This window comes from Salmo trutta, chromosome 11 (genome assembly GCF_901001165.1).
Source record: "Salmo trutta chromosome 11, fSalTru1.1, whole genome shotgun sequence".
Taxonomy (NCBI): Eukaryota; Metazoa; Chordata; class Actinopteri; order Salmoniformes; family Salmonidae; genus Salmo; species Salmo trutta.
This window is the reverse complement of record NC_042967.1, coordinates 3,859,410-3,881,917: the sequence shown is the minus strand read 5'-3', so window position 1 is coordinate 3,881,917 and position 22,508 is coordinate 3,859,410. Positions and strand designations below refer to the sequence as shown.

The following is a 22,508-nucleotide window of genomic DNA, read 5'->3' as shown; positions in this document are numbered from 1 at the left end:
GTCTCATGGAAAGCACAGGTGTTCTTAATGTTTTGTATACTCTGTGTATTTTGGCGCCCTTGCACTTTTTCCATGGAGCAGAATGTAATGTTCTCTTTACTAAACTGATTTGAATGGATATTTTAAACCAGTAGGCACCAGCAACTTACCACAGGTGAGAAATTACACAAACAAGAATCACTTACCTCCACCCAAATTAACTTTAATTTAGAATAGTTTCGTCCAGGACATGTTTTACTTTGAAGTGCATATCTGTTTTTTTAGGTGCAGTTGTAAATCAAACAAATACACGTGAACAAAGTTTTCTCAATGTCAACTTATTTTAAAAGAAATAGTGAATTGTGCAAAAGGTGACTATTTGACCTCATCTGTAATCTATTAGGGGGTCCGTCAGTTAATTAAAACACAGATGTAACAGATTACCAAAACCTATATTTGGCTGAAATTAACGTTGACACGCTTATGAAAAATATACTCCAATAGTAAGAGTGAATTGTGTCAAATGATCTTTAACACTTCATATTGTATCCCACCCTCCCATCGCCAGTTTAACCCCTTCCTCTCTCTTTCCTTAGAGTGCTGTGAGGTCACAAGTATCTCCCTCGCTTTTCTCTTCACTGGGGATTTCCCCTGTTCGCTCTTCTTCACCACCCTCCTTCCATCAGTCCTCTCCTTTCATGTTATCCTGGCCTCCCTCGCTCCCACTCTTCACTACCTTTTTTCCTCCTCATCCTCTAGGTTCTTGGCTCTCGTTGAGGTCAGTACCTTAACTGGAGTAGTCATCTGAGGAATCTCCTTCATCCTCCTCCCTCTGTCCCCCTCTCTCACTCCGACAGCAGCCTCTCCATCTCCACTCTTCCTCTCCCTCCTCCTCATCACCCACCACCACTTTCTTCCTGGGCCAGAGGCGGAGCCCCAGCCCTTCCTCCAGAGAAAGTGATTGTGTAGGGGGTGGGAGTGGTGTGGTCTTTTCAGTCTGCGGGGTTTAGCTACCTGATGTTGCGGATGTCTGATTATCTGTGGATGTACCATTCGGAGAGGGTTGTCATGACAGAATGATTACCATGCCATTCCTCTGTCATGCTTCTCAAGTGCGGATTGTTCAGTGGAGTTCCTGGTTTCATTCAAATGTCCATCTCTCACGCTCGTCTTTTCAGTTTGTCACTGTAGGAAGTTCAATCAGAGGCAGGCGTGGCTTCATGGACAAAGATCAGGACGACTAGACAGAGCGTGCTCAGAGCCAGGGTGATAAAATAGGTTACAACTTATTTGCTACTTTAAGTGTACAATAAAAGGGACTTAGTTAGAATATTATGTTCCGATTTATTTAATGTATCGGAAACACAAAAGTGTGCTAGCACGCACGCACGGACCGACACACAGGAAATGGCGGTGTGCCTCAGAAGCTGCTGTGACTCACCCGTATTAACAGGAACTAAAGACTACTTGTGGCAGAGCCCTGTCGTGCATCGTTCCTCATTTTGCGAACTGAACCACCATTTGACAACACATGCCACCAGTAGAATGGCACGAGAGGAAAAAGAATACCCAGTCTAAACATTCACATTACTGTCACAGATTCAAAACTGGCTGAATTTGCCCTTATAAGAAAGCAGAAATACTAAATAACCTAAGATTTAGACCACTGCAAAGCTTTCCAACGTTCTCTACATTCCTGAACAACAGCACACACGGAAGAGGTCAATAACCACTGTATGGCCAATTCACTTTAGTTCTCATCAACTCAAGTCATAAAGCAGAACTATAGATTATATAACCCCGTCAGTTGTCTGTCTAATCTCTAGTGCTTCAGTGGCTGAGTTGTGTGGTCGCCAGGCCCAGCCCACAGAGAACATTAATATCTAAAAACTGACAACTGATTGTGTCTGTTTGTTTCATCAGTTGGAACAATATACAAAGTTGGAATGGATTGGAATGACTATGTCCATCCTCAGGAGTCTGAATCCTCTTGAACAAACTTCTGAACAAAACCAAAATGATGAAGATAACTGTTTGCTTGGTCAATTCTCAATAGTGAAAAAACAGGAAGCAAGATCATCAATGGAAATATTTAGTCCTGCTTAAAGAGGAAGTGGAATGCAGAATGAGAAAAGAAGAAATCAAGTGTGGTCACGTAATGTTTTGAAGTGGTCGGGCCGAGAGGGAAGGGGGCAAAAGGTGTGGACATCGGGAGGAGCTGTAGAGATGGACAGCAAACGAGAAGGATGGAGAGATTGGGGGAAAGGATCAAAAACAAAGGCACAGAAAAAGACAGAATGAGGTCAGAGTGAGCAGAAATCATCAAACATGAATTACAATGAATTATCAAATTAATAAACATGATATAAAATCAAAGCTTTCAATTCACCTGATCAATGTAATCGATCAATTCTGAATCTGACAGGGAAATAAAACTGAATGAATGACACGGAAAGAAAAGAATGAAAGAGCGAGATTGGGCTCTTGCAAATGTGTACGAAACTCAGTTAGAGAAAAAAAAGAACAGAACGAGAAGGGTAAGACGCAATGAGACAGAAGTGTGAGTGTGAAACTGCAGAGAGAGGGAGAGATGGGTCAGATAAGTATTTTTTTTTTAAATGATACAGGACTAAGATCGAATCATACTACACCGGCTCCGACTCTCGTTGGATGTGGCAGGGCTTGCAAACTATTACAGACTACAAAGGGAAGCACAGCCGAGAGCTGCCCAGTGGCACGAGCCTACCAGACGAGCTAAATAACTTCTATACTCGCTTCCAGGCAAGTAACACTGAAACAGGCATGGGAGCATCAGCTGTTCCGGACGATGTGAGTAAGACCTTTTAAACAAGTCAACATTCACAAGGCCGCAGGGCCAGACGGATTACCAGGATATGCACTCCGAGCACACGCTGACCAACTGGCAAGTGTCTTCACTGACATTTTCAACCTCTCCCTGTCTGAGTCTGTAATACCAACATGTTTCAAACAGACCACCATAGGCCCTGTGCCCAAGAACACTAAGGTAACCTGCCTAAATGACTACTGACCCGTACTACTCACGTCTGTAACCATGAAGTGCTTTGAAAGGCTGGTCATGGCTCACATCAACACCATTATCCCAGAAACCCTAGACCCACTCCAACTTGCCTACCACCCCAACAGATCGGCAGATGATGCAATCTCTATTGCACGCCACCCTGCCCCTTCACCCCTGGACAAAAGGAACAGCTACAGTTGAAGTCAGAAGTTTACATACACTAAGGTTGGAGTCATTAAAACTCGTTTTTCAACCATTCCATACATTTCTTGTTAACAAACTATTGTTTTGGCAAGTCGGTTAGGACATCTACAGTTGAAGTCGGAAGTTTACATACACCTTAGCCAAATACATTTAAACTCAGTTTTCACAATTCCTGACATTTAGTCCTCGTAAAAATTCCCTGTCTTGGCAAACCCTAGAAACCGCTGCACTTCCTTTACCGTGGTGGGAGTCAGCCAATTACGCACGGCTGAAATGTGGTCACTCTCAATCTCCACCCCTGAAGTGGAAATGCGCTACCCTAGGAAGGAGACGGACTGTTGGAAGAACAGACATTTCTCAGCCTTGACGTACAGGTCATGCTCCAACAGTCGACCAAGCACATGCTCGGCGCGTGTAGCGGAGTATATCAGAATGTCGTCGATATACACCACTACACCCTTCCCGTGCAGGTCCCGGAAAATCTCATCAACAAAGGCCTGGAAGACGGATGGAGCATTCATCAACCCGTACGGCATGACGAGGTACTCATAGTGCCCGGAGGTGGTACTAAATGCCGTCTTCCACTCGTCCCTCTCCCGGATACGCACCAGGTTGTAAGCGCTCCTGAGATCAATTTGCTGAAGAAGCGTGCCCCGTGCATAGACTCGATCGCACTGGCAATGAGAGGCAGTGGGTAGCTGTACCTCACTGTAATCTGATTGATACCCCAATAGTCAATACACGGGCGCAGACCTCCATCCTTCTTCTTCACAAAAAAGAAACTCGAGGAGGCAGGTGAAGTGGGGGGCCGAATGTATCCCTGCCCCAGGGATTCGGAGACATATGTTTCCATAGCCGCCGTCTCCTCCTGTGACAGAGGATACACGTGACTCCTGGGAAGTGCTGCGTCTACCAGGAGATTTATCTCACAATCCCCCCCCGTCGATAGGGTGGTAATTGAGTCGCAAGAAGGTGAGAGCCAAAGAGGCATATTTGGGGGGTTGTCTGCTCCTGCTGACTCCATTTCAGGTGAGTAATTCTTTAATAAAGTCTGTGTGAGCTGGTGTGGAGGAGTCAGGCGCAGGACAGCAGATATGAGTCAAAAATGTATTTACTCAAAATACAAACAAATACAACGCAATAATGCGAGCCCACAATAACAGACCGTATTACATACAAACAATTACTCACAAACAAACATGGGGGAACAGAGGTTTAAATAATGAACAAGTAATTGGGGAATTGAAACCAGGTGTGTAAGACAAAGACAAAACAAATGGAAAATGAAAAGTGGATCGGCGATGGCTAGAAGGCCGGTGACGCCGAACGCCGCCCGAACAAGGAGAGGGACCGACTTCGGCGGAAGTCGTGACAGCCGGATGTCCCCCACCACTGTTTTAGATGGTTGAAAGCAATAGCGGACTGGCCACTGGGAGAATTCCACCATTTGTCACTATGTTGACGGTCCCTAACTGCTGTTGGTGGACGTGAAGAAAACTACAGTCGAATATCCATTGAATATCCAACCTGAATCTGTCTTTACCTCGTTATCACATTGTAGTTGTAAGTTTCGATTAGTAGACCTAGCCTAAATACATTATTATACAGAGCATTCTAGGCTACTGGGCTAGGCACAACAAGAGGTTTGCATTCGACCACAAACATGGTTATATTCTTTCACAGGTAATCAAAAATCAAGACATCAGATAACATGACTAACCTCACATTATTGCAAGAAATACATGTGACTCTCATAAATGGTTTCCATTCTCAATGTCTGGTTAGGCCTATTCATAATAAGGCTTTAGATTAGGTGACGGTGGACATAAAGAATTCGTATTTTTATTTAACCTTTATTTAACTAGGCAAGTCAGTTAAGAACAAATTCTAATTTACAATGACGGCCTACACTGGCCAAACCCGGACGACGCCCTATGGGACTCCCAATCACAGACAGTTGTGATACAGCCTGGATCAAACCAGGGTGTCTGTAGTGACGCCTCTAGCACTGAGATGCAGTGCCTTAGACTTCTGCGCCACTCAGGAGCCCTAACAAAGGGGTTGAACATTCATAGCGTTTTCTTTTCACTTTGACATTATGGAGTATTTTGTGTAGATCAATTACAAAAAAATCTAATTCCATTTAAATCCCACTTTGTAACAGAACAAAATGTGAAAAAGTCCAAGGGGTGTGAATATGATAGACACTGTGTAATGCTTTGTGTCACACAAATGACTAAGGTATGGGCATTGGGCCCCACATGAAACACTGTTAGAATGTATGTACACCACCGTTCAAAAGTTTAGGGTCACTTAGAAATGTCTTTGTTTTCGATTGAAAAGCAATTTTTTTGGTCCATTTAAAATAACATCGCATTGATCAGAAATACAGTGTAGACATTGTTAATGTTGTAAATGACTATTGTAACTGATCATTAGAAAACCCTTTTGCAATTATGTTAGCACAGCTGAAAACTGTTGTTCTGATTAAAGAAGCAATACAACTGGCCATCTTTAGACTAGTTGACTATCTGGATGTTACGAATACTCTTTGGCCCAGCAGTCTAGGGGGGATGGCAACGAGACCCATAACATAAATCATGCAAATTATAATAGTGAAAAAGTAACAGTGAGAACAAATAACCACAGACAACTACAATCTACCGTCAAACTAATGGTTTATTTATAAACACACGGTAATGGGGTGTGAGAAAAGGGGCTGAGCTGGACCCAAGCAAAGAAACAATAATCCATAAACACCCCTAAACTAGACTAGCCTACTTCAAGAACAGCTAGCTAACTAACCAAAAATACAGTGGGTGGTCCGCCCAGTTCTAACTAGGGTACTTAGACAAAGTATTCATACGGGTAATGTATGCCCATGGGCGACTTGTCTTGGTACCCACTTTTCCCACCAAACAAACAGTCAAACAACACTCACAGGATAACCGGACAAATGTGACATGTAGTTACAAAACAAAAGCGAGATCAATACAGAAAGAGAGCGAGAATGAGTTACAGAGAGAATGATCTGTTAAGAAAACAACTGACTGGGGTTTTAAACAAAGGGAAAGGGACTGTGATAGGGTAAATGAAAAGGTGCAGGTGTCTTCTGTTTGGGGACTGATTGATGACTGATTGGGGGAATGATGATTGTCACCTGTGAGGGGAGAAGGAGAGAAGGAGAGACAAGAAACACACAGGATACACAGGATACCTGTATCCGTAACACTGGAGCATCAGCATTTGTGGGTTCGATTACAGGCTCAAAATGTCCAGAAACAAATAACTTTCTTCTGAAACTCGTCAGTCTATTCTTGTTCTGAGAAATGAAGGCTATTCCATGCGAGAAATTGCCAAGAAACTGAAGATCTCGTACAACGCTGTGTACTACTCCCTTCACAGAACAACGCAAACTGTTTCTAACCAGAATAGAAAGAGGAGTGGGAGGCCCCGGTGCACAACTGAGCAAGAGGACAAGTACATTAGCGTGTCTAGTTTGAGAAACAGATGCCTCACAAGTCTGCAACTGGTAGCTTCATTAAATAGTACTCGCAAAACACCAGTCTCATAGTCAACAGTGAAGAGGCGACTCCGGGATGCTGGCCTTCTAGGCAGAGTTCCTCTGTCCAGTGTCTGTGTTCTTTTGCCCAGTCTGAGATATGGCTTTTTCTTTGCAACTCTGCCTAGAAGGCCCTCATCCTTTCAACAACAAGGACATTTCTAAGTGACCCCAAACTTTTGAACGGTAGTGTGTACAGTGAGGGGGAAAAAGTATTTGATCCCCTGCTGATTTTGTACGTTTGCCCACTGACAAAGAAATTATCAGTCTATTATTTTAATGATAGGTTTATTTGAACAGTGAGAGACAGAATAACAACAAAAAAATCCAGAAAAACGCATGTCAAAAATGTTATAAATTGATTGCCATTTTAATGAGGGAAACAAGTATTTGACCCCCTCTCAATCAGAAAGATTTCTGGCTCCCAGGTGTCTTTTTATACAGGTAATGAGCTGAGATTAGGAGCACACTCTTAAAGGGAGTGCTCCTAATCTCAGTTTGTTACCTGTATAAAAGACGCCTGTCCACAGAAGCAATCAATCAGATTCCAAACTCTCCACCATGGCCAAGACCAAAGAGCTCTCCGAGGATGTCAGGGACAAGATTGTAGACCTACAAGGCTGGAATGGGCTACAAGACCATCGCCAAGCAGCTTGGTGAGAAGGTGACAACAGTTGGTGCGATTATTTGCAAATGGAAGAAACACAAAAGAACTGTCAATCTCCCTCGGCCTGGGGCTCCATGCAAGATCTCACCTCGTGGAGTTGCAATGATCATGAGAACGGTGAGGAATCAGCCCAGAACTACACCGGAGGATCTTGTCAATGATCTCAAGGCAGCTGGGACCATAGTCACCAAGAAAACAATTGGTAACACACTACGCCGTGAAGGACTGAAATCCTGCAGCGCCCGCAAGATCCCCCTGCTCAAGAAAGCACATATACATGCCCGTCTGAAGTTTGCCAATGAACATCTGAATGATTCAGAGGACAATTGGGTGAAAGTGTGTGGTCAGATGAGACCAAAATGGAGCTCTTTGGCATCAACTCGCCGTGTTTGGAGGAGGAGGAATGCTGCCTATGACCCCAAGAACACCATCCCCACCATCAAACATGGAGGTGGAAACATTATGCTTTGTGGGTGTTTTTCTGCTAAGGGGACAGGACAACTTCTCCGCATCAAAGGGACGATGGACGGGGCCATGTACGGTCAAATCTTGGGTGAGAACCTCCTTCCCTCAGCCAGGGCATTGAAAATGGGTCGTGGATGGTTATTCCAGCATGACAATGACCCAAAACACACGGCCAAGGCAACAAAGGAGTGGCTCAAGAAGAAGCACATTAAGTTTAAAGGTAGACTCAGCCAGAGGAAGTAGACACACAAAGTACACTATAGTAGTGGGTTAATTTCAACAACAGCCAGGGCCCGGTTTCTCAAAAGCATCTTCAGTTCATTGTTCGAACCTTAGTCTGAGCATCGTTAAATCTCCAAGCTGTTTCCCAAAACCATGTCTCCAACCCCCATATCACACACTCACAAACTGTAAATATATGTCTGTACATGTAGCAGGAGCAGTTTTCACCTGTATGTACTTGTATGAAGTTCGTCAAAATATGATATTCTCATTCTAAAGGGAATAAGTTCCAAGATGTTGTCTCTATTCAAGGCTTTTATGCACCATTGCCGCCATATGAGTTACCTTTCATTTATGACTATGGCGAAGACGGTATGTAGAAAGTTGAGCTCAGCTCCTTTTTGTGATATAACGTCATAATCCTCATAGAAGTCTAACTGTATAAAGTGCCTTCTAAATGCATATGGATCAAACTGTGTGAAAATCAGACTCCAATATTTTTATATCTCAGTATCTTAATGTATTTTGTATCATAATGCTGGCTACCTACATGGCGCTAAACGTTCTGAATGTTTACTTTGATAGCTAATGAGGCGTGAAATGGCTAACGTTACCATGAGCAGTCAAAACAAAGTTGTGACTATTATATTTTCATGTAGAGGAGCTGGAAGAATGTACTTTTATAATAGATTCTAACTTGAACACCTACACTGTGTGCTTTATTGCCTGCTATGTTTTAGTTGATTTACTGTGTTGAAAAAGTATTTTTATAACGCTATCTCTGAAGCAGTGGAGTACGGCTCATAATGAATGGAACGGAGTAAATGGAATGGCATCGATCAAACACATGAAAACCATTCCACAAATTCCGCTCCAGCCATTACCACAAGCCCGTCTTCCCCAAATAAGGTGCCACCAACAACCTGTGTGTACTGAAACTATTCTATGTAAAACTATAAGATCACATTGTGTTATTATAGCCATTATTTTCCCCTTTCAGTTATGATTAGGGTGAAGACGGAGCTGGAGGATGTAGTAATGTGGTGGATTTTAAACAGCTAAATAACAATATTCAGTAACGTTGTAAGAGTTGTCCTTGACTCTTCCTTGAACATGCACAAGTACTTGCCTTGTTGGTACTTTAGGTACCCACTGACGAAAGTTACGTTGCCAGAAACAGCATTTTGTAGGGTTCTCAATGTACCTTCTGGCATTTAGCAACGTTGACCTAAAAATGTTTTTATATAACGTCTCCTAGGTGTACCTGTGGTGTGAGTTGACACAAGTTACGTCCCAAGTCACTTCAGGACGTTGAAATGAAGGGGCCCCTGAATATCTAATGACATTATAAGACACGTCATTTACTCTACCCTGAACATATACACAGTATCCTGTCAGTAGGTGTCCACTGACGAAATATGTAAAAATCCAGAAAATAAGTTCTCTTTTCTTTTTTTTTCTTTTTTTCTTTTTTTTTTAACTTAAACTGTATCACAATAGATTCGGAATCAAAATCACAGCAATTAGCTCAAAAAATAACAAGTCAGTAAAAACATGAACACTGCACTCCAATCAAGAACTGTAAAACTGCTTAAAGCTAAAAGTGAATAAACTATGTTATGTTTATTCAGGTGCTGCTGCTCTATCCTCATCCACTGTCGCTTCCTCAACCCGCTCCTTGAAGTCACAATAACACAAATTGGTCATTATTTTCAGTAAACAAATGATCAAAATGCTGGTTTAACGTCGACTCCCTTCTACATTCCATTTGTACAAGCACAATAATTTAGCTATACTGACCGACTGGATTAAGGTGAAGTAAGAAAACTAATATATATATATATATATATATATATATATATATATATATATATATATATAATAGTGTTCTTTTTAATCATACATTTCTCTTACTCTTACCGAGCTGGTGCATGTTTGAGAGCGTCTGCTATGTTGTCATCTACCTTTTGGTAGGTAGCCTTGGCGTGTGCTTTCAGGGACTCTCCTATGTTGTGAAAAGAAATTGAAATGGTACATTCCATGTCATATTATTACTTTTCCACCAATGCTGGCTGAGACAGAGGTTGGGTATTGTCCCCCTCTTCCCTCTTAGGCAGTTTTGGCCATGAGACCTCTCTCCTTCTACTTTCCCTCATCCTGTCTCAGATCATAACAGGTGGTCGGATTTCACATTTAGTTTAACTGCCTTGTTACTGATTTTAATTCATTTGACATTTTTATAAATACACAATTGACTTACCATCACTTGACCAATAATACTATCTACTAAATAATAAAAAATAATTATCTAAACTTGTGCATTTGCTTACTTGTGACAGCATCATAGATTGATAGCTCATTAAAGGCCCCTCTTCCCTTTCCTGCCCTTCAAGGAGTAGCCGGCCCACAGCTCCTCTGTCCCAATTTTTCTCATCATTCAAGTCCTCGGCATCTGCGACTTCAGAGAATATCACAGATGTCAAACCGTTACCACATTTACAGTACACGCTTAACATATTTTCCTGTCCATCCCATACAGTTGGTGGGAACAGAACTTTGAGAAAGTAGGCTCGTTTATCAGATTTGAAACTTTTAAAACATTATGTACCTATTGCAGACAGTCTGAGCACTAATGGAGGGATTGTACGCTCCTGGTGTAACTCGGGCAGTTGTTGTTGCCATCCTGTACCTGTCCCGCAGGTGTGATGTTCAGATGTACCGATCCTGTGCAGGTGTTGTTACACGTGGTCTGCCACTGCGAGGACGATCAGCTTTCCGTCCTGTCTCCCTGTAGCGCTGTCTTAGGCGTCTCACAGTACGAACATTGCAATGTATTGCCCTGGCCACATCTGCAGTCCTCATGCCTCCTTGCAGCATGCCTAAGGCACATTCATGCAGATGAGCAGGGACCCTGGGCAACTTTCTTTTGGTGTTTTCAGAGTCAGTAGAAAGGCATCTTTAGTGTCCTGAGTTTTCATAACTGTGACCTTAATTGCCTACCATCTGTAAGCTGTTAGTGTCTTAATGACCGTTCCACAGGTGCATGTTCATTAATTGTTTATGGTTCATTGAACAAGCATGGGAAACAGACCTCTTAAGGATTGGCCCCTTTAAAAAAGAAATTGCCTAAAATGACATAGCCAAATCTAACTGCCTGTAGCTCAGGACCTGAAGCAAGGATATGCATATTCTTGGTACCATTTGAAAGGAAACACTTTGAAGTTTGTGGAAATGTTAAAGGAATGTTGGAGAATATAAAGCATTAGATCTGGTAAAAGATAATACAAAGAAATGTTGTATTTTTTTGTACTATGATCTTTGAAACGCAAGAGAAAGGCCTTAATGCATTATGCCTGCCCAGGTGCAATTTAGATTTTGGCCACTAGATGGCAGCAGTGTATGTGCAAAGTTTTAGACTCATCCAAGGATCTATTGCATTTCTGTTCAAAATGTTGTATCAAGACTGCCCAAATGTGCCTAATTTGTTTATTAATAACTTTTCATGTTCAAGACTGTACACTCTCCTCAAACAATAGCATGGTATTCTTTCATTGTAATAGCTACTGTAAATTGGACAGTGCAGTTGGATTAACAGGAATTTAAGCTTTCTGCCAATATCAGATATGTCCATGTCCTGGGAAGTTTCTTGTTACTTGCAACCTCATGCTAATCACATTAGCCTACATTAGCTCAAGCGTCCCGCAGGGGACCCACCAATCCTGAAGAAGTTTAAACCCTTTACAATGAAGATCTGTGAAGTTATTTGGATTTTTACGAATTATCTTTGAAAGACAGGGTCCTGAAAAAGGAACGTTTCTTTTTTTGCTGAGTTTATTTTGTCAGACCGGTTTCCTCTCTTAATCATTGTTGCGCTGGCAAGATATGAGACACTGTTTAAAGTGAACTATTTATCCATCTCTTTGGCTGAAAAGGGTAAACCATTTAACTGATCAACTCACCCCGTCTCTCTTCTCCACCCACTGCTCTGGTACAACTTCAACAGTGTTCTCTTTTACAAAATGCACAACATAGTAACGCTGTGTGCCCTGTGCAGAAAAACAAAACACCAATTCCACACTGTTCAGTCTCTTGATTTACCAGCCAAGATAGTTTGCAAAACTAATACAGCTTGTGAACTTGGCTGTAGCTAAATGGGGCTTGCTACAGGCTGTGCAAGATGGTAAGCACAACACGAGTGCCATGGTCCTCCTCAAGTACAATAGCTCGCTTAACAAGACTGCTCTTTGCACTGAGATGCATTCATGCGCTCCTCGTAGTGGTGCGGAAAGTCCAATACAGTCTTGAGTCACAAGGACTCAGCGTGTAAGATTCCAAATGCTGAAACACCCTGCAGAGGCATTTTCTTGAGACACTTTGCACAAGTCGCCTCCTCCCTGAACAGACCATCTTCTTAAGTTGTTGCAAGTAGTTCTCAAACTTGATAGCTCTACAGTTGTCAAGGCAGCCGTGTTCGTCCGCATCAGCAGTGTGTTGCCAGGACAACAACCTCTCCCTCAACGTGACCAAGACAAAGGAGATGGTCATGCGCTACAGGAAACTGAGGGCCGAGCACGTCCCCATTCTCATCGATGGGGCTGTAGTAGAGCAGGTTGAGAGGTTCAACTTCCTTGGTGTCCACATCGCCAAAAAGCTATCATGGTCGAAACACATCAAGACAGGAAGAGGGCACGACAAAACCTATTGACCCCTCAGGAGACTGAAAAGGTTTGGCATGGGACCTTAGATAGACAAAAAGTTATACAACTGCACCATTGTTATTTTGTTGCTCTTTTTATTTTATTTTGTAACTATTTTCTTAACCAACTCTTGTTGGTTAAGGGCTTGTAAGTTAGCATTTCACTGTAAGGTCCACACCTGTTGTATTCGGTGCATTTGACAAATACAATTTCTCTCAGCCAGTCATCAGTCATTTGTGTGAGTGCCGTGCTTGTTGAATGTCATTCCCTATAAGCATGCCGAAAGTCTGTTGTTAATTTATTTACAGTAAAATAGCATTGTATCTGGTCAAACACCATTTTTGCAAAAGTTTTACTAAGGGTTGGTAACAGGCTGTTGGTAACAGCTCTGAGCCAGTAAAGGGGGCTTTACTATTCTTGGGTAGCGGAAAGACTTTTGCTTCCCTCCAGGCCTGAGGGCATACACTTTCTAGTAGGCTTAGATTTGAAGAAATGACAAATGGGAGTGGCAATATCGTCCGCTATTATCCTCAGTCATTTTTCATCCAAGTTGTCAGACCCCGGTGGCTTGTCATTGTTGATAGACAACAATATTTATTTTCACTTCTTCCACACTCACTTTACGGAATTCAAAATTACAACACTTGTCTTTCATAATTTGATCAGTTATACTTGGATGTGTAGTTTCAGGGTTTGTTGCTGGCATTTCATGGCTAAGTTTGCTAATCTTGTCAGTGAAAAAATAATTTCACTAATTGGCAATATATATGTGGGTTTTGTGATGAATAGAATGAATTCAATGAATTATGGTGCTGAGTTTGCCTTTTTGCACAACATTTCTCAACTTGCAGTATGTTGGCCAATCGGTTATGCAGCCATTCTTATTTGCCATTCCTTTTGCCTCATCCCTCTCAACCATAATATTTTATTTTTCTCATCAATCCATTGGGATTTAACAGTTTTTAAAGTAATTTTCTTAATTGGTTTTCATAAATGTGTCAAGTGCAGCATCTGGTTGCTCCTCATTACACACCACAGACCAACAAATATTTACTACAAAACTTATTGCAGGACCTCTTATACACTATATTAGGCCCAACCATTGGAACTTTGTTTTTCCTAGATATGGCTGCTATATTGTGATCACTACATCCGATTGATTTGGATACTGTTTTAAAATAAAAGTGTCGTAAACTATTACTCAAAACCACATCAATAACCTTGGTTCATAGGCACATGATTACTGCACACAATAGCTGTAGAATCAGCAGAGGTATTCAGGGCAGTTAGACGGACATACAATAGTTTACTACCATCATGGGACTTTTGTTAATTGTTTTATTCTATGTTGATACAGCATTCAACCTACATAATGCATGGTGCATTTACAGTGCATTCGGAAAGTATTCAGACCCCTTGACTTTTTCCACATTCTAAAATGTATTTTTTGGAAATTCCTCATCAATCTACACACAATACTCCAATGACAAAGCAAAAACAGGTTTCTAATCATTTTTGCACATTTATTAAAAATGAAAAATCACATTTACATAAGTATTCAAACCCTTTACTCAGGACTTTGTTAAAGCACCTTTGGCAGTGATTACAGCCTCAAGTCTTCTTGGGTATGACACTACAAGCCTGGCACACCTGTATTTGGGGAGTTTCTCCCATTCTTCTGTGCAGATCCTCTCAAGCTCTGTCAGGTTGGATGGGGAGAGTTGCTGCACAGCTATTTTCAGGTCTCTTCAGAGATGTTTGATCGGTTTCAAGTCCGGGCTCTGGCCGGGCCACTCAAGGAAATTCAGTGACTTGTCCCGAAGCCACTCCTGCGTTGTCTTGGCTGTGTGCTTAGGGTCATTGTCCTGTTGGAAGGTGAACCTTTGCCCCAGTCTGAAGTCCTGAGCTCTTTGAAGCAGGTTTTAATCAAGGATCACTTTTTGCTCCATTCATCTTTTCCTCGATCCTGACTAGTCTCCCAGTCCATGCCGCTGAACAACATCCCCACAGCATGTTGCTGCCTCCACCATGCTTCATTGTAGGGATGGTGCCAGGTTTCCTCCAAACATGACACTTGGCATTCAGGCCAAAGAGAATCTTGGTTTCATCAGATCAGAGAATCTTGTTTCTCATGGTCTGAGTCCTTTAGGTGCCTTTTGGCAAACTCCAAGCTGGCTGTCATGTGCCTTTTACTGAGGAGTGGCTTTCATCTGGCCACTCTACAATAAAGGCCTGATTGGTGGAGTGCTGCAGAGATCGTTGTCCTTCTGGAAGGTTCTCTCATCTCCACAGAGGAACTCTGGACTTCTTTCAGAGTGACCATCTGGGATTCTTTCAGAGTGTCACCTCCCTGACCAAGGCCCTTCTCCCCCGATTACTCAGTTTGGCTGAGCGGCCAGCTCTAGGAAGAGTCTTGGTGGTTCCAAACTTCTTCCATTTAAGAATGATGTTCTTGGGGACCATCAATGCTGCAGAAATTGTTTGGTACCCTTCCCCAGATCTGCGCCTCAACACAATCCTGTCTCGGAGCTCTACGGACAATTCCTTCGACCTCATGGCTTGGTTTTTGCTCTGACATGCACTGTCAACTGTGAGACCTTATATAGACAGGTGTGTGCCTTTCCTAATCATGTCCAATCAATAGAATTTACCACAGGGGGACTCCAATCAAGTTGTAGAAACATCACAAGGATGATCAATGGAAACAGGATGCACCTGAGCTAAATTTCGAGTCACATAGCAAAGTGTCTGAATACTTATGTAAATAAGGTATTACTGTTTTTTACTTTTAATACATTTGCAAAAATGCCTAAACCTGTTTTTGCTTTGTCATTATTGGGTATTGTGTGTAGATTGATGAGGGGAAAAATTATTTAATACATTTTAGAATACCGCTGTAAGGTAAACAAAATGTGGAAAAGTCAAGGGGTCTGAATACTTCCCAAATGCACTGTAATGTTTAAACAAATTATCAAAACCAAATTCGAAAATCGTGATTGTTTTATTCATCGAACTGAAACCGAACCGACCTCAAAAAGCACTGATCGCTTTGCACTTACTTTTGTATTTTTTTTGTTTCTCTATTTTCTATGAATTTTAAATAATTTTGTCAAAAATATTTATTTAAAACGTCAATACCTTCCACACTATATGACTTACATGAATGCAACCAACTGTCATTGTTTCATGGCTCCTCCCTCCAATCCACAGCAATTTCTTCTGTAGATTTTGACTTTGTCTATTTAAAAAATATATATTGACTACATTAAAAATACTTCTTTAAAACTTCAGTAGCTTCCACCCCATATAATTTGCATGAATACAACCAACTATTGTTGGTTCATGGACTTGAAATTACTTGTTATAAAAAAAAAATAGTGTTAGACTGGTTCTGCCCTTCATACGCTGTGTTTGGGAGCCCAATTCGGATATTTCTTCCACAAATTGGTCTTTTGACCAATCACATTAGCCCTTTTCACATATCTTTTTCAGAGGAGATCTTATTGGTCAAAAGGGGGGCTAGGGGCAGGGCACTGCCCCTTTCAGGATTCTTTAAAGGTCCTGTTAAGTCATCTTGTTTTCCATGTAAGATAGTCTTTGGGCATCAAAAACATGAACCACGATAAGAATATTCAAATAAAATGTTTAGAATTTGAGAAATTGTTGGTTTCTCTCATGCATATCATATGGAGTAGAAACTATTTCAGTTTTAAGTAAGTAGTGGAATTCTAGTGGAAAATGCTAGTGAATAGGATCCTAAACCATTTTAGATGAAAATTTGGTGTGTGGGTGAGACATAAACATATTAGGTTTATACCATATGCATACTTTATTATCATGTGCCTGGTGTATGTACACTGGAGGCTTCCTTCTGTTGAAAAACAGGCAGAACACGTTTTCTAAGCAAATTAGTATGCAAATCGGTGATGATGAACGTTATGTTCCTCTTTACCGATTTGCATAGCTCATTCGCTTAGAAAATATGAAAACAATGTTTTAGAAAAGCCCTATACAGTTACACTCTCAGGCCTACCCACCCATGCAGAATAACCCTCCCTTTTTCCAGTGTGATAGGCTGACATGGATCCGACAACTGTAACAGTTATGAGTACACCTTTAGTATTATTGAGAACTATACTATTCGCTGCGGTGGAACGTATTCATTGCAGTGGTATTTCACCACATAGGCCTGTGTGTGAAAGAAGGACTCCTGTACGCAGAGAAGACTGTTTAGGGCCGCTTCTCAGTGGGGTCAAACCGCTAGTAACATCTGACAGAGAAGACTGTTTAGGGCCGCTTCTCAGTGGGGTCAAACCGCTAGTAACATCTGACAGAGAAGACTGTTTAAGGCCGCTTCTCAGTGGGGTCAAACCGCTACTAACATCTGACAGAGAAGACTGTTTAGGGCCGCTTCTCAGTGGGGTCAAACCGCTAGTAACATCTGACAGAGAAGACTGTTCAGGGCCGCTTCTCAGTGGGGTCAAACCGCTAGTAACATCTGACAGAGAAGACTGTTCAAGGCCGCTTCTCAGTGGGGTCAAACCGCTAGTAACATCTGTCAGAGAAGCGCTGACCACACAATGTGACAGACTGATGGGAAAGGAAAGGAGTCTGTGTTCACAGTCACATATGTACGGTGGGATTCGGGAATTATTGGATGCCTTGATAAAGATTAGCAAAAAAGACTGTATGAAAGAAATAATACACACCATTGGTGTGCGTGGCCAAAGACCTCTATTTTCATGGCATCTGACCGTAGTGCTGCCTGGAGTTTGCTAAACGGAATTGGCACTTGGATTGAAACCGGTGCTACGGTTCATATGCCATGAAAATAGAACTCTTTCACCATGCACACCAGCGCTGGGTTTGGCTTTTGAAAGAACAATGCATATGTAGACATTTCCTCATCCCTACTGTAAAATATGGTTGTGGATCTTTGATGTTGACCTGACCTCTTGACCTGAAATCCAATCCGATCCTATTTCACCTTTGATTCCTATCCTTGTGATTGAATACCGACTGGTATTCAAACTCGTTACAAATGATTTCTCTCTTATTCAGTTTTGCTTCCACTTGTCCTGGGTCCTTGTTAAGGTCCTTGTTAAGCATCATGAACTTTACCAAGTACCAGGACGTTTTAGCCAAAAACCTGGTTGTCTCTGCCAGGAGGCTTGAACTTGGCCCCAAGTGAATCCTCCAGCAAGCCAATAACCACAAGCACACATCAAAATCATCCCCAAAGAAATGGTTAATTGACCACAAAATCAACATTTTGCAATGGCCATCTCCGTCTCAGGACTTGAACCCCATTGAAAACCTATGGTTTGAATTAAAAATGGCAGTCCATAAGAGCAGACGAAGGGTATCAAGGATCTGGAAAGATTCTGTATTGAGGAATGGTCTAAGATCTTTCCCATTGTGTTCTCCAATCTCATAAAACATTTTATAGAAAGGCTCAGTGTCGTTATCCTCGCAAGGGGAGGGTACAGGAGTATTGAAAACAGAAGATCCAATTATCGTGACCCCCATCTATTTAAGATTTTTTGTATTACTTGTTAAACAAAATCTCTTACTCTGAACAATTGTGTTAGTATTAAAATAATACATTGTTACATTTTTGGAGCATAAAATATAGTCATCTTTATCAAGGGATCCAATAATTCCCGACCACACTATATACCATTTTTACAGTTTTACACTATAGAAGGACAAATACATTATGTACATTAAGCTAATAACCTGGGTAAACTAATTGCTTATTGAGCCCACATGCCACATACAGTAAGCATATGTCTCTTCAAAGGATGTGACAATAAAACTAGTGCTTAATTTGAGAACAGGATCCGGTACCTCTCAGTTTCTGACTTTATCGTTCTGAAACCTACAGAATTTTACAGGATCCGGTATCTCTCGTGGCATGAACAGTGGCTACCCATCATTCAGGACAGGTGGGGCACAGCTTTGAGCCTCACCTATTTAGCTAGTGGAACTTGTTCAATATCCCTCTGTCATGTGCTTTTCAGTGATCCTTGATTTATTTTGATTTTGGAAAGAAAATAAAACAGTCATTTGGTGGAAGATTTTCCCTTGCTCAGAGAATGTATTTCCATGTGAACTCAATTTCAGACAGCATATTCAACTACCAGTCCTAAAACCTTGTTTCCTGATTTTCACCAACACATCGGGCCTGTTATTACCTAAGAAGAACTGTGATACTCAAGTCAATAGTGTTGTTCTAGGCGACTACATTGTAGAAGTGCTGCACAAATCAACTCATGATTGAATGTCATTGTGATTTACAGTCCGGCATCAGATTGCAATATCATATATGTTCCTCAGGGTTCCGTTTTAGGACCACTATTGTTTTCACTATATATTTTACCTCTTGGGGATGTCATTCGAAAACATAATGTTAAATTTCACTGCTATGCGGATGACACACAGCTGTACATTTCAATGAAACATGGTGAAGCCCTAAAATTGCCCTCGCTAGAAGCCTGTGTTTCAGACATAAGGAAGTGGATGGCTGCAAACGTTCTACTTTTAAACTCGGTCAAAACAGAGATGCTTGTTCTAGGTCCCAAGAAACAAAGAGATCTTCTGTTAAATCTGACAATTAATCTTGGTTGTACAGTCGTCTCAAATAAAACCATGAAGGACCTCGGCGTTACTCTGGACCCTGATCTCTCTTTTGAAAAACATATCAAGACTGTTTCAAGGGCAGCTTTTTTCCATCTACGTAACATTGCAAAAATCAGAAACTTTCTGTCAACAAATGATGCAGAAAGATTAATCCATGCTTTTGTTACTTCTAGGTTGGACTACTGCAATGCTGTACTTTCCGGCTACCCGGATAAAGCACTAAATAAACTTCAGTTAGTGCTAAATACGGCTGCTAGAATCCTGACTAGAACCAAAAAATTTAATCATATTACTCCAGTGTTAGCCTCCTTACACTGGCTTCCTGTTAAGGCAAGGGCTGATTTCAAGGTTTTACTGCTAACCTACAAAGCATTACATGGGTTTGCTCCTACCTATCTTTCCGATTTGGTCCTGCTGTACATACCGACACGTACGCTACGGTCACAAGACGCAGGCCTCCTAATTGTCCCAAGAATTTCTAAGCAAACAGCTGGAGGCAGGGCTTTCTCCTATAGAGCTCCATTTTTATGGAATAGTCTGCCTACCCATGAGATGCAGACTCGGTCTCAACCTTTGTCTTTACTGAAGACTCATCTCTTCAGTGGGTCCTATGATTGAGTATAGTCTGGCCCAGGAGTGTGAAGGTGAACGGAAAGGCTCTGGAGCAATGAACCGCCCTTGCTGTCTCTGCCTGGCCGGTTCCCCTCTCTCCACAGGGATTCTCTGCCTCTAACCCTATTACAGGGGCTGAGTCACTGACTTATTGGTGTTCTTCCATGCCGTCCCCAGGAGGGGTGCGTCACTTGAGTGGGTTGAGTCACTGACGTGGTCTTCCTGTCTGGGTTGGCGCCCCCCCTTGGGTTGTGCCGTGGCGGAGATCTTTGTGGGCTATACTCGGCCTTGTCTCAGGATGGTAAGTTGGTGGTTGAAGATATCCCTCTAGTGGTGTGGGGGCTGTGCTTTGGCAAAGTGGGTGGGGTTATATCCTTCCTGTTTGGCCCTGTCCGGGGGTATCGTCGGATGGGGCCACAGTGTCTCCTGACCCCTCCTGTCTCAGCCTCCAGTATTTATGCTGCAGTAGTTTATGTGTCGGGGGGGCTAGGGTCAGTCTGTTATATCTGGAGTATTTCTCCTGTCTTATCCGGTGTCCTGTGTGAATTTAAGTATGCTCTCTGTAATTCTCTCTTTCTCTCTTTCTTTCTTTCTCTCTCTCGGAGGACCTGAGCCCTAGGACCATGCCTCAGGACTACCTGACAGGATGACTCCTTGCTGTCCCCAGTCCACCTGGCCATGCTGCTGCTCCAGGTTCAACTGTTCTGCCTGCGGCTATGGAACCCTGACCTGTTCACCGGACGTGCTACCTGTCCCAGACCTTCTGTTTTCAACTCTCTAGAGACAGCAGGAGCGGTAGAGATACTCTCAATGATCGGCTATGAAAAGTCAACTGACATTTACTCTTGAGTTGCTGACTTGTTGCACCCTCGACAACTGTGATTATTATTATTTGACCATGCTGGTCATTTATGAACATTTGAACATCTTGGCCATGTTCTGTTATAATCTCCACCCGGCACAGCCAGAAGAGGACTGGCCACCCCTCATAGCCTGGTTCCTCTCTAGGTTTCTTCCTAGGTTTTGGCCTTTCCAGGGAGTTTTTCCTAGCCACCGTGCTTCTACACCTGCATTGCTTGCTGTTTGGGGTTTTTGGCTGGGTTTCTGTACAGCACTTTGAGATATCAGCTGATGTACGAAGGGCTATATAAATACATTTGATTTGATTTGAAATGGATGTGGTTACTGACATGTTGAACACTTATCCAGGTGTTGTGAGATTTAGTGTGCAACTGTTGGAATACTGCTATTGTGCTATTGTGTTGATATTGAGTGTCTCTCTGTCCACAGTACTCTGTGCTTCCCAACACACAGTCAAGTCTGAGACTCAGCGGGTGAATGGCATCGTGGGACAGTCGTTATCTTTTCCAGAGAGAGTGTTTAAAACTGGATATTTAAGGTATGGAGAAGACACTAATGCATTTGTGCTCAATGGACAAAGCCAAATAGATCCAGAAGAGAGATTTAAAAATCGACAGGATTATTCGGTCTGTGGAGAATAAAGATGGAAAGAAGAAGGGCACCTAAATTTAACCTCACTCTTTACTGTGTGTGTGTGTGTGTGTGTGTGTGTGTGTGTGTGTGTGTGTGTGTGTGTGTGTGTGTGTGTGTGTGCGTGCGCGCGCGTGCGTGCGTGCGTGCGTGCGTGATGTTTCCAAACCTCAAGTGACAGAGTGTGACAATGGCTCAGGTAGTGTGCTGTGACTTTGACCTTGTACAGGGGAGAAGAAGAACTAAACCAGACCAGCAGTCCTGATCTCACCACCGATCTACCTCTCCATTTGGAGGAAAAGAACTACAACTCCACTTACAGCTGTGTGGCTCCTATTAGCAATGAGACAGTCCCAAAATGTTGCAGTGAAGATGGTCATCCTCATGATGCAGGTAAAAGTATCAATTCTGGGGGTTGTTGTTGGCAAGGGGGTGGAGCATCGCAATTTTAAGACAATTTTTATCCATTTTTTCTCTCTCATTGCTGGTCTTAACAAGAGATGTTCACGGTTGTTTTATACGGGTATCCTTGATTTATTTGGCGTGGGCTACGGCCAAACAGTAGCCTTTGTTGAGTTGGGTTATTAAACCGGGAATTCGGAAACTCAATCCTCTGTCTGGACAATTGTTCATTTATGATCTAGCCTGATAATTACAGTATTATTATCATCTCAGACCTGTTTTATACACTTCTCTAAATGTTTCAAAAGCAGAAGGCACACACGCAAACACACTCACTACAATCATTACGTTATAGATTGGCTTCTATGGTGCCAGAAAGACCGTTCGCAGAGAGACGGGTAGCCATCTTAACAGTAGTCCTGAGTGTTTACAGAACCTGTCCGGGAGATGAGCATCTGTATGTATCTGTCGGTTAGTCACACCCCCACCTTATATTTACTTAACTTTATTTGTCTTCTTAGATTC

The 22,508-nt window shown here is 42.2% G+C and overlaps 1 long non-coding RNA gene across 1 annotated transcript; it reads left to right on the top strand.

Moving 5' to 3' along the window:
- The first annotated feature begins 21,232 nt into the window (after positions 1-21,232).
- On the top strand, positions 21,233-22,290 carry LOC115202028 (uncharacterized). The gene is made up of 2 exons (XR_003879875.1): positions 21,233-21,489; positions 21,811-22,290. It is a non-coding gene; the product is annotated as an uncharacterized LOC115202028 (long non-coding RNA).
- Positions 22,291-22,508: the final 218 nt, after the last annotated feature.